General features: G+C 40.6%; 1 long non-coding RNA gene across 2 annotated transcripts; it reads left to right on the top strand.

The window, feature by feature from the left end:
* On the top strand, positions 1–12,211 carry LOC128326951 (uncharacterized). 2 transcript variants are annotated; one of them, XR_008308361.1, is made up of 4 exons: positions 1–150; positions 3,973–4,061; positions 6,698–6,782; positions 9,476–12,211. It is a non-coding gene; the product is annotated as an uncharacterized LOC128326951 (long non-coding RNA). The 2 variants fall into 2 exon arrangements; XR_008308358.1 differs by lacking the exon at positions 1–150 and adding an exon at positions 160–543.
* Positions 12,212–13,477: the final 1,266 nt, after the last annotated feature.

The raw sequence follows: 13,477 nt of genomic DNA, 5'->3' as shown, positions 1-13,477 counted from the left end.
CTTTCTTATATTAGTGATCTTGATCTGGCAATCCTAATTGAACCCAGCTGCTATAATTTCTTCAGTTGCCATCTCACCACATTATTAGTGATTCTACATGGAATCAAAGTAGCTGTATTGATTCTTGTTGACTTGTTTTCACATTCAAAGGTACAGGAAAATGTATATAGATTGTCTGCTTATCTATCTATCCACTTAAATCTTCAAAAAGGTATATATTGTCTGCTAAATATCAGCATCCTCTTCTACTGATACCTCAAGATGTGGAATAGAAGCTAGCCCTGTGGTAGATTTTACAGGTGATTCTAAAGGCCTGTTTTGTTTTTTCTTTAATGAACTTATAACAATATAAGACCCCCAATACTCTGTTGCTCGGAGATCTGAGTTCTGGAATTGATGATGTCATAGTCAGTGATGTTCCCTATTCAGTAGATGCCAACAGTTTTACTTTTCCTATATGTGATCGATTTGTTCTGGAGATGATCTGCACTTGCCCATTAGTTCTACAAAAGCATCTAAATCTCTGTGAGACTGCACTGACAGGTTAGTAATGACTAGTGAAATCCATTTCACAGTTTCTGGAAGACTGTAAAGCATATCAACATGGAGTACTTTCCCATAAATATATGAGTTGTAGCTTTTTAATAATCCATTATATGTGCATTAGGCAAAATGGAGCTATTTGTTATTCACTTTGAAATGGCCACAGTAACTTAAAATGACAACCCTCTCTCTCTCTCTCTCTCTCTCTCTCTCTCTCTCATTTCACCCCAACGTATGGTTACTGGAATGAAGTGAAAATTACTTTCCGTATGTATTAACCTTCAAACTGTGTCTGCTCTGTAGGGTATCAGTATTAAATTTGGTGCACTTCTTGCTTGCACTGTTTATAGCACATCTCCTCCCAGTGCTCCTAAATGATGCACATTTCCATCCCCCTCTTCATAACTATAAACACTGTTACATCAGGATAAATAAGTGGTTCCTTGTTGACTGCTGTGGAGTGGTTGCTTTTGAATATTTGAATAACTCTCTTTGAGCAACAGCTGGCTATCTGCAGAGCTACTGTATGCACACCCATTCCTACAGTATGCAAAGAGGTGTAACTCAGGTGGAAAATTGGTTCAAGAAGAGAGGTGCCACATCACATTACCTTCTGAAATTGGGAAAGGGGGTAAAGCAGATTAAAATAGGGATGAAACAGATTAAAAATTATGTAAGGGCTTGCATCATTAAAACAAAACAAAACTAAAATGAGAAAACCATATTGACCAAATCATGGGATGAACATAAAAATTCTTCCCACCTAGGTTATTTATTGTAGACTCAAATGTTGGCAGCCATGCAGAAATAGGGAACTATTCTATATCTTCTTTTTTTCCCCGGGACCAGCCAATCATTTAAAAAATATTTATTTGAATTTTAAAGTGGTACAGAATTGTTCTTCAATTAAAGCAAACATTCATATAATTTCTCCATACTGTTTTGACCACGAATCCCAGAAATGGACATGCTGTTTTAAAGTAGTGGTTGGCCCATTTGTCGTTGTTGTTGTTGTTGTTGTTTTGAGGGTGGGGGAGGAAAGGGGCATTGAATTCTAAATGTTTATCTTATCTTGCAAAATAATTTAGCTAGGTACTAGGTATAGAGGAAAGAGAGGTATAAGAGGACAAAGAAAAGAGAGGCTATAATATATTTATTGAAGTTTCTCTTTTTATTGTAGAGAAATCACAAGAATGGTACCTGAGTATAAGTTATTACAAGTGGAACCTGCAACAAAACATTTCACTGTACTCTTGACAGAAGAGCCCCAATTCAGGGCTTCTCATAGATAACAATGGAGCAATCCAGGATTCTAGTATAGATGAGGTTGGGCAGCAAGAGTATTACCCTCTCCCCCTGCCCACCCCGCACCCGCGCAGTAGCAGGAAACTAGAGGAGTTAAAGTATTTTCTTATTTCTGTGTCCTCACTGTTCCATAAGCTCTGGAAGCTCACACAGGTTCTAGAAACTCATAGCCTGCCTTTTGGTGGTTTTTGTTTTGATGGGGTAGTGTGTGTGTGTATGTTTTTTTTAAGCCTTTTCTTTTTAAATTACACATGTTTATACTTCTGCATATTTAGGAGTCTCTCAAGTATGCAGAGGCACTCTTAACCCTGGACTTCGGGGCAGAAGTCCAAGGCCTCCACACACACCCCTGGGGGCTCCCAAATCCTTTTTAGTCTGTCTCAGGTGGTGTGGTTGTGTTAACATGTGTTTAAAATATTGTTTGTGTGAGTGGGTGGGTGGCCTCCAAAAGCCTTTAGGTCCAGGCTGCAAAATTATCTAGGTGCACCTCTGCAAGTATGCAGAAACCACTGGCTTATTTTTCAGTGGCCCTGTTTCATTTCCAAGCTAATAGGCGCTCAGCCGCCTGAATTCACTGTTAATAAGTACGGACCTACAACAAAATGTTGCACTGCATTCCTGGTGTACATGTGTTACCTGAGCCTGTAGCTGAGTATGGTGGGAAAAAAATTAGCAACAAAGACAGAAATTCCTGCTCTAACCTGGGTCTTACTTCGTGTACAAAGTTTATTTTTTCTGTTTTCTGGAATGTTTTGTTGGGCGGGTAGTCCCTGTTCCTTTTCATTCAGCCCTAAAGCTTCAAGAGTTAATGTGAAGAAGCAGGGCTCTTCAGTTCTATATATCTGCTACAGAGTGGGTTAAGGCACATTTCTTCTGTTAAGTCTGATCAGAGGTGCACCTAGGTAATTTTGGAGCCTGGACCTAAAGGCCTTTGGAGGCCCCACCCTCCGCAGCAAATTAAGCACCATCATGCTTGGCCAGGTGACCACACCACCCCGGACAGACTAAAGAGGATTTGGGGGGGCCCAGGGGCTGTGGAGGCCCTGGACTTGGGCCCCAATGCCTCTGAGTCTGATTGTGGTTATATGAAAGTTCCCCTAAAGCTGGGGAGTTGTGAGGAAATTCCCTCAACACTTGCCCACCAGCTCCTGGGAGGGCAATACTTCATCTCACCAAGAGATTAACTGTGTCAAACTCTTTCGCTTTGGGAACAGAACAGGGTTACCTGACGGATGAGGGAGCCACAGAGTTTCAGCATTTCATTCTGTGGAGACTCTTAGACAGCTTTTCCCCTCAGAAGCAGGAGTTGTTCAAGCTGAGAAAGTTCACACTCTTTTTGCTGAAGCCGTCCTTTCCATCCCCTCTCGTCACCACAGAGTTCCATGAGTTCAGCTTGCCAGCTTGTCTTAACTGTCTGAGCACAAAACACTCTGACTAACATGGCGGCAGTTTGGGGTTGGTTGGTGTTTGTTGTTGTTGTTTGGTCTCCTTAGGGTTTTTTCCTTCAGGTTTTTGTGAAAACGATGTGTCTGTTGGTCACCCTGAGTCTGCCAGTACCTCCCACTTGCCTGCAGGTGCTCTATTTCCCTGTCCATAAGGATCATAAAGTTTCCAGCTCTTTCTGATATAGTATATAGGTGATTCATCTCCTCCATTTACTAAATAAACAGACAATAATGCCAATGTTGTTGATTAAGAGAGCTTAGCAATTCTACATCACATGCATTTTGTAATACTATAAACTGAAATGGTACAATGCAGTTTTTCTGACGTCCAGGAGGGGGCATCACTATGCTAATCCCAGCTGTGCTGTGTGGATGCCACAGGGTGAGATGCATGTCACTTTGACCTAAATGATGTTAAAATAATGTGCAGTAAGATGCCAATGCACACAGGTCTTGAAATGGCAGTTCAAAATATAACCTCCTTTATGTTAACTTCATATTGTGTAAGGAAATAGTGGGAAAACTATAATGCTTTCAGCTTTTCTTTAGTGAGGCAGGAACAAATAATTCGTTTCGGCATTATGTTGACCTTTGAGCCCAGAAGCTGCAAGGGGGAGGGGAACCTGGAGAGTAGCCCTCATGGAGTTAAGTAATGACTGTATCACTTTTCTTTTTACAGAGAATACCTATTTCAGCCCACGTGTACAATGTATGCCAAGAATTCCCCTCTTCTCCGGAGACTGAAGAGGGATGAATTTTTTGATCAAGGTGAAGCCACTTGAGCGCTGCGCAGCTCAATCCTATGCCTGTTTACTTGGAAGTAACTCCACTGTGTTCAATGAGACTTACCCCCAAGTATACGATTGCAGCCCCAAAGTTTGAAGTTTAAGGCTAAATCTGGTGTTTACCTCAGACTCTATCCTGAGATAACAACCCCCAGACTAATTTAAAACCTCTTATTTGTACACATTCATCAGAGTTTGACAGGAGCATGGTCAGCAACCACAAGATCAAGAGCATTTGATGCATCTTTCTTTTGTTCTTGAATGACAGCCAATTCACACTTGAAGACCCTGATCCAGTTAGAAGTAGTAATGACTAAATCCCATTTATTTAAAATATGTGTAACCTGTCTTTCAATAAAATTATCTTAAATGGGTTAGATTACAAAATATATTACAAAAATATAAGAAACGTGGCTCCAAAGGGAATGTAGCTCCCAACTTATCTATCAGCAGTAGAGCAACTAAGAGAGACATGGAGGAAACATATCAAAGCCTTCCTCAGCTCTTTGATGTTTCTGTCATGGCTGTTCTTACAGGGCCATGGATTGACAAACCCAGAAGACTCCCAGCTGCCAAGAAGCTCCAGATATAACTGATTCTAGAGGGTAGCCCTTCTCACCTTAAAACAAATTGAACTATTTAGTCATTACTAACTTTAGTTGGACTGCAATTTGATGTTTATGTTTTTGCTGCCTCTTTCTATGTTCAGTTATCATTCTAGGCACTGTCGTTTTCTTACTTTGGCCTGGTGTATGATTTCTTCCACTCCAGACATCATATTTATAGAAGATGCTACGGCCTCACTCACGGGGATGTCAAAATTGTTAGGGTACTTCCACATGACTCAGAAAGCTGAAATTTGGTATACACAAAGTTTAAGATACTCCAACTACTAGAGGATTCTGAAAATGAGACATTTGTGCATCTCCCTCAAAATGGAAAGATATGGCCAACTTTGTAAGGGTACTTTCTCACCACCCAGAGAATGGAACTTTGGTACACATGTAGGCCAAGACACTCTAATTACTAGATGAGTCTAAACATGGGAGTTTTAAAACCTAATGATAAAAATATCAGAACATAAGGTTTGCCTCATAATAAGCATTCCAGCACTGAGTAAACAAAATTACAGTACATGAAATAGAATGTTGAAATGTGGAAGTTCTGTTGTTCCTTCATCCTCTTGCATTAACTTTGGGGGTGGGGTGGAATCTCTAGTAGCTACCAGGAATCTGTGTCTAAGCTTATAGAATACAAATGGAACATACTTTTATTTTATAAACACTGCATAAACCAATAATCCCTAACCTGAAACCCAGAACCCTAAAACTCTGCAAGTCTGTTTCCAATGCAACATATATATCATGATCCAGTCAAAGAGTTTACTTCAGCACTATGTCTTGGGAGAAAACTACACATGACACACACAAGGGAATAAAAGTGCCCCTTTTAAAGCAAAGCCACAGAGAGGGGGGAATTTAAAGCAGAGAAGCAGTGGGAGAGGCCTGGGGGGCAGGGTGTAGCAAGGTTGGAGTGGGCTCAGAGACAAGATTTTAAAATGGCCCCCCACCTCACTGAAGCTCAGCTCATGAAGTAAAGAGATCTTAAATGAGGCTGAATTGTGGTAACAAAAAGCATAGTGTTATATAACCAATGTGCCACAATAGAACATCACCCTAAATTACTTTTTAAAAGGTTTTGTAAACTGTGGACGGTGCAAGTCATTTAATGGTGCTAGAGAAAGACATGCTGTTCTGGTAGCTCCAGGTCTTAACACTCACATCAATTTGGGAGGAAAAATACAACTGAAGGAAGCCTGGGCGGCTGTGCGGCTAAGGGAGTCAGTCATGTGACTTGCCTCTGTGCCCACCCCCTCAAGGCATGGGCCCCCAGACAACTGTCTCCCCTTGCCCTATTATAGTTACGCCCCTGCCTGGGGCACTTAACTCTATCTGTCCTCTGTTTCCCTTTTCCCAGTCACCTATCCAGGTGTCTTCTCCCACCAAATGTTTGCAGTTTGGAACAGCGAAAAGTCAGGGGAACAAAGGCTTAGGTGTCTCTCTCCTGGTTCTCTGCTTCAAATTCCCCTTTCCTGATGTGGCTTTGATTTCCGTCCCGCCCCCGCACTGAGGCACTGTTGCATGTGCCAGTTTGTAACGTAGTTTACCCTTGGACACATACATCCAGCTTTCCCCGCTAATCCTCTCTTCCACACATTCTACCAAAAGAATTCTTTGAACCTGGGGAGTTCTAATGCTGTGTTCCCCACCTGCTGTGTTAATTGTTTCCGTGTCCAATGTAAAATGACTCACAAGAGATTGTTTTCTTGTGTGCCCGTGTCATATGATTCTATTCCCTCCCTTTTCTTTTAAAAGCTAGATACATGTATTTCATGTCTTTGTGCATTTTCACAAGCACAGCAACAAGACAGGAGATGAGATTCAACATATATTACTGCAAAATGATACATATTGGGATAAATTAAGGTATCTAAATTACCTATAACCCCCTCATGTCTAAATCATTAGACAATATGTTATACTGATACATTATGGATGATAATATTGAATGTGAGATGAAAATTCTGTATTTTCTTTTTTTCTTGTATTTTCCTTGCAGCTGGAAAGTACATTTTAGGTGCTATTTTTGCGGGATGCATTTTCTGGGCCTTAATCTATGGTCTGCTCATTTGTTATTTTAGATGGTAAGTAGCCAGGTTGCTACAAAACTGTTTGAATGTTCAGGTATTGCTATATATAAGTAGTGTCTGGGGAAATACTTTTTCCTTGAAATGCTTAATTGAAGACAAACAAATATCAATATAAGGACACTTTAAAGAGGTGGAAAGGTATATATCATACCTCATTTGTATTGCATAGTCTTATTTGACAGTTATAATTGCCAAAACATCAATTTTTTGTGCAGAGATTATTTTTAAAAAACTTAATTTCAACACTATTTAGATTATTATCCCACTACAAACTAGAAACTGAGGCTGAGAGAGCAACTAACTAAAATCACTGAGTGAGTTTATGGTTGAGCAGCAACTGGAACAGATAGGCTCCACATGTTGGCCCCAAACTGGTAACCATCTGCCTCAGAGGGCAAAAATTGAAAATAATCCGCAAGGCATTGCTATTGCATAACCACCTTTATTTCATTAGAATTTGTCCATATGTCAGAAAATAAAATGAATTGGGACTATACAGTTGCTTATTTCTTTTGATGGAATAAAATGTCCAAGGCAAAAAAAAAAGCTTAAATGCCAGACTAGTTAGCAGTTCTTGCTTTAGTTCAAGGTTTAGGTGGTCGTCTCTTCAGTGATTTGGCATCAATGCAGCCTGTTTTTCAGAGGAAACTCTTCTGGTGGCCTGGGTTTAGCTTTCTGAAATAGTTTGCAAGACCTATCTCATTTTGAACATCCTAGAAATTCTCCCTTTCTGATATTCAAGTATGAAAGCATATAAAGAACTTCTTAGATAAAACTGCACTGGTGTTTTGTTGTGATAGAAAACAAGATGGCTGTGGACCTATGGCTTATTACCACAGTGGGGATATAATATTTGTTGACTCCGGGTGATTATCCTGAATCAACAACCCCCGTTTACAGATGGGCAAGCAATCCTAATATACACAGGGGGGGAACATTTTAAGAAAAGGGAGATCCAATATGTTTCAGACCATCCACAACTGTCCTGATTATCCTTTCCTCATCTTTGAATATCGTTGGAATTATTTATTCCCAATATTCCCCATTAGCCTTGCTTAGCCAGAGCATAGCTATGGGCTCAGGTTCGTGTTCAGCTGTTTGCCCAATAACTCCTACAGTATCCATTATTTGAACACTTTTCTCAGTCAGGATAAAGAGAGGTGAACTGGCTAACATTCTGACTAAATTACTCCATAGTACTACTCAGGAGTTATGCTAAAGTTTGGGCAGTATATAAGCTAGCTAGCTAGATAGCTAGCTAGATAGATAGATAGTAAATGAAGGACTGCTAAATTTCAATAGGACTTCCTCTAGTAAATCAGTCCGGACAGGGGCGTAACTACTATTAGGCAAGGGGAGGTGGCTGCCTGGGGGCCCCCACGCCTCGAGGGGCCCCCCAGAGGCAAGTCACATGTGAAGTTAGTGTGTGTGTATCAGCGAGGGGCCCGTTTTAAAATTTTGTCTCTGGGCCCACTCCAGCCTTGTTACGCCCCTGAGTCCGGAAGTCAGCCATCTGATTTTACCAAGGGTAATGTTACTATGGCCTGCTTCACGTGTAAAGCAAGTAAGTCCTGAAGAGCCTCAGGTTCCGACCAAATATGGTAACCATCTGAGCCCGACTTTATCAAGCTGACTTCAAATTTCTGCTCCTAAAAGTTGGGCTGAGGTGGGTTATTGACATTCTCCAGCTGACACTGACATGTCAGATGTCATGGAAGTGGCAGCAGTAGCGGGAGACTGGACTCAGCAGGAATCAGCACCGCCACCATTACGTATAAAGCTACCCTATCTTTCAGCCTATTTCCACCTCTAAAGGCAGGACTAAATGCAGATTTGCTACTGAAAATGGCAACCATGAGTTCAGTTCATAACGTTTAATGTGATGGTTTCTTGCCCACATTATTGGCTGCTGCTGAAAGAGGGCAGAGAAAAGTATAAAATTGTTATGTCACATGTTCCAGGTACTTAGTGTTCTGGGCAAAAGAGGGGAAACGGGATGTGGGACTGCTGGTTAGGGCAGCAAACCTGCATTTGGCATCACATGTATTTCCACCCTGACATGGCCCTTCACTATGTGAACAAAGAGAGACACGCACATTTAGAGGTTGGAAACCCAGGCTTATTGTGTAAACAAGCCGGCATTACACTGCAGAGCTTCCACAGACCGACAACATGAAGAGTAGTACTGTACTGCATTAACTGTAGCTGAAATAGTTTCAAAACTATGACCCAAAGCACTTCTACTTGTACAACTCTCTAGATATGATACTAGTTGTGGGATTTCCTCAATCAGGGGCCATTTACACTACACGTTATTCCTCAGGAGCATCCATGTCTCTCTTTATGATGAAGTATAAAGGAGCAGCTACAAGAAATGTTCATAAAATGGGCTGGGGTGGGCCCCCCCCCACCTTCAGCTTAATCCAAAGTACTTGCTATGAACCTTGCCCCCCTCTCCCGCTGCCGCCATCATCTCTGTTTCCCCACACTGACATCTGAGATTTCCCTACCCTGCCCTTGAGCATCATAGACCACAAAATTGATTGACCTTAACTGTACTAGGCTGAACAACTTCATATCGACTTTATTATCTTGAATTCAGCATGAATTTATTTTCCTTTACAAACTAGATGTGTGATGAACCTGATATTTTTGAACTGAACTTGATATTTTAAATCCTGTTTCAGGAGATTTGAGAAAGACGAGAGAGAAAATACAGCCAAAAGAGACTCCGTTTGAGTATTACCTTATAGTTTTGCTTAAGCCCCCCACCCCATGATAATTACCTGATTATGCTGTAAATAAACTGTGGTAATGTACTGCCAACAAAGGTAGTCAGAATATTGTTCTGAATAGGTTCCTAATCCATTCTTCTTCTTTGCTCTAATTTACCTTGCACTCTTTTCCAGAAACTAGCTCAGTACAGACGTCAAATAAGTCTATATGGATTTAACCAGAAAGGCTGCAGTAATGTGTGTGTGATTCCTATCCCCAACATTCCTCATACTACGGCATTTCTTCTTTCTATGCATTTAGATGGATGTGTCGATAGAAAGTACATTTTAAATATTCTCTTGTCTAATCTATAGTTCTTTAAGCAACAGGCTCCCACTTCGGTAAGCAAGTGGAGTACTACTTAATAAATCTTTAAAGTTCTATATGCAGAATGCAGTGACTCCCAGGGCTAAACCCATGTTCAAATGATGGGAAGCCAGGTAGAAAGACCCTTAATTAAATCCACAAGCACCACCCATATCACCCACCACCACCATCAAAAACAGTGCCAGAGGGGCTGGGGTCCTCCTGGCCCACTATAATTTGAGAATTGGGCCAAAATACATGTTATATTAAATTCATGGCCACAGTGAGAAAGGGACAATAAGAGTTTATGCTTGAGTGTGCACACAAACACAAAAATGATGGTCACTATAGGAATTATTCAATATCTATATATCTATATCTATATCTATAGATAGATAGAGTTTATTTCACACAAGCCTGATAAGAGTTACAGGTATATTGGGAATCATTTACAGTTCCACAGCATATGGAGTGGCCATATAGCTTCGGATGCAAGTAACATACGGTGTGTAAAGCGTACACATTTCCAATCAACCCACCCGCCATTCACACAATGGATTTTCAAAGCTAATACTAGATTCAGCTATGTAGGAAAGCCTCAAGAATGCTAGGATACAGCGTTGGGTGTCGTACAACACTGTAGGTCACAATGGGACAAGCTAAACTACTTTAATTTTCAATCTAGTATTTCTAGTCTACCTGCATTATTGCATTTATACGCATTTTAAAGTTCAAAGAAAAGAGAATACTATATGGGAAAGGAAAAATTCTTTGCTGTTTTAGGAGTTGAGTTGCAGCCCATACAAAGTGTCCATAGAAGCATAGGTAAGATTATAAATTCAAAAAGGTACAAATTAGTTTTATAGCTTTGTGTGTCAGTTGGTTTCCATTTCCCTTTGGGAAATGTAATCTCCAACAGTTGACTCCAAAATGGGGAAAAACAAAAACAAACCCAAATTTGTATGTTAAACAGAGGCCAATATGTGTTATGTGGTAAGTGGGTCTATTCACCAAGTGAAGCAATCAAGTGGTTAATTGACAAATTCCAGTTAAAAATAATCTTGGGGCCCATTGTTAATGATGAAGCCTTTCAAAACTAATTTATTATTTTTATAATGTCCTTTTCTATGGAGTTCATCTCTTACACTTTTGTTTTGTTCAGATGGACCCTAAAGCAGATAGTGAATGTTCAGATTGAATAAACTAGCATTTCCCATTTGAAAGTATTACTCTGCAAAAACCTCCATGCATTTCCCTTAACCAGTGATTTAGGAAAAGGCATAAGAATTAAAAGAGGGGTGAGAGCTTACCCCAAGTATATTTATGAAAATAGATCTATTACAAAAAAGATACTGAGGCAATCTTACACTCTCCTTGCTCTCTTAAGATAATTTTGGAGACTTGTTAAAACTACAATGGTAGAAACTAGCAAATGATAGGATTGGTTGCAATTGACAAAATTTAAATTAATTTCTCACATTTTGGCATTGTAATGAATATTACTCATGCATCCCACACAATTATCTATAATTTAGATTGTTATATCTAATGTCATCCTGCTGCTTCAGATCAAGGAATGGCCCTCAGTTTTTTGGGAGTGTTCTGGGAAGCTGTAGCAGGATATATATATTTTCATATGAGAGTTTGCATCTCTTTCACACTTTTTGTGTCACATATGAATGCTATTCAGGTGGGAGAAGAATCAAATGTTTATCTCAGCAAATGCAGGAGGGAAAGGGTGGGGGATAACATGTATATTTCAGCAAATGCAGGTGTTACATTCACATTAAGAGCAGATTGAGACCTCCCATTTAAAATAATCTTAAATTAAAACGAAGCCTATCTAGGGAAGTTCCATGGTGTGGAAGTAAATGTACATGGGATCATTGCGTAACTTAGCTGAGGTATCAGGAAGGAACAAATGGCCCAACTCCATGCAATGGGGTGGGAACTGGTTGACATTTCCTATGGGATGAGTGACTGTGGGTGAGAAAGACAGTAGCACTGAAAGATGAATGAGATAGGACTTGGGATAAGTGATGCAAACAACAGCTTGCTTGCTTTGAGAGATGTATCAATTTACAAAAACAGTTGTTTCAGGCTCAAAATACACATTAATCATGTGTAATTGCCACACTGTATTACTGAAAGCAGCCACCCAGGCAGCAATCTTCAACAGGAAACCAGCATGGGATGGATGTAAGGCCATCTTAATCCTCCCCATTAGTTTTCTACTTCCAAGTTCTGCCCCTCCCTCCCAGGCCTGTAAAAGTAAAGTGTGCCATCAAGTTGATTTCAACTCCTGCTGCCCGCAGAGCCCTGTGATTTTATTTTGGTAAAATACAGGAGGGGTTTAACTATTGCCTCCTCCTGCACAGTATGATGCCTTTCCGCATCTTCCTATATCGCTTCTGCCCGATATAGTACCAGCGGAGATTCAAACCGGCAACCAGCCTTGAAAATTTGGAGGCAGGTTATAAAATGTTCAGTGAAAACAGTCAGTGAGACTAGGGAGGAAAGGTACACACCATGCCACCAGCTGGCTACAGGCCTGCTCCCTCCTCAGTGCTTTTATATACCTTTGGAAAAGAAATAGTTATGAGGGGTCTAAAAACAACTTGCAGGGATTTGGAGATGGAAAACCAGCTGAGAGGAAAGGGTTAAGCTGCACCACTTCTATGCTCCATTACCTCACTAATCTCCCATTGGAAAATTCAATCTTAGTGGCTGCTTTAGGTTGAAGGGGGTGCGGGGGGGGGGTGCGGTAAAGGAAAGGAAAGAAAGAAAAACTATAGTGATTAATGTTGTGTGCGTGATCCTCAGTGAGACTGGATTACTAACCATGCAATCAGAATGTGTTTCCATTACTGTATGTAATTGCAGTGTTATATCTGTGCCAGCTTAAAATACTGATGTTATGCATGCATTCAAATCATCTCATTCTCAGCATATTCGGAGCAGCAGATCCCCAGTTGACCTTAATCTCCTTGCTGTACTTAGGGTCGCTAAAGAATGGATCCTTCCCACTCTTGCAATGCATGCTTATGGTTCAAGTTAGGATTCTAATACACATCAATGATTCTGAAAATTAAACCAAAGAGTGGTAGTTTTTCTGGGTTAGTACAAATACTAGGGTGTAATCTTTTTGTAAGAACAGCAGCAGACCAGCTATACTTTGCTCAGAACAGATATATTCCCTTTCATTTGGCTTTCTGTTCATAAAAGACTAGTAGCTACAGAGAAGCTTAATGTCATGAGAGAATTCCCTAAAGAAAAACATTAACTTTCTTCACATGATTTTGACTGGACACCTAGTTATGGTATCTACTGTAGTTGAAGCCCATTACTCCAAGACATGCTGTAGATTCAGGGCTGACTCCGATGATGATGCCTGACCAGTTCCACTCCCATGCAATTAAGGACATGAGCCCACCCGTCCTGCCCTCCTCCCAGTGTGCCAGAGAACTACTTAGAGCAGGGATTCTCAATGTTAGGTGCCCAGATATTTTTGACTTCAGCTCCCATAATCCCCAGCCCCAATGGCCTTTGGTTGGGGATTCTGGGAGTTGAAGTCCAATAACATCTGGGGACCCAACATTGAGAATCCT

This window comes from Hemicordylus capensis, chromosome 1 (genome assembly GCF_027244095.1).
Source record: "Hemicordylus capensis ecotype Gifberg chromosome 1, rHemCap1.1.pri, whole genome shotgun sequence".
NCBI classification, from domain to species: Eukaryota; Metazoa; Chordata; class Lepidosauria; order Squamata; family Cordylidae; genus Hemicordylus; species Hemicordylus capensis.
Note: the sequence above shows the minus strand (reverse complement) of the source record. Positions and strands in the feature narration are given on the sequence as shown.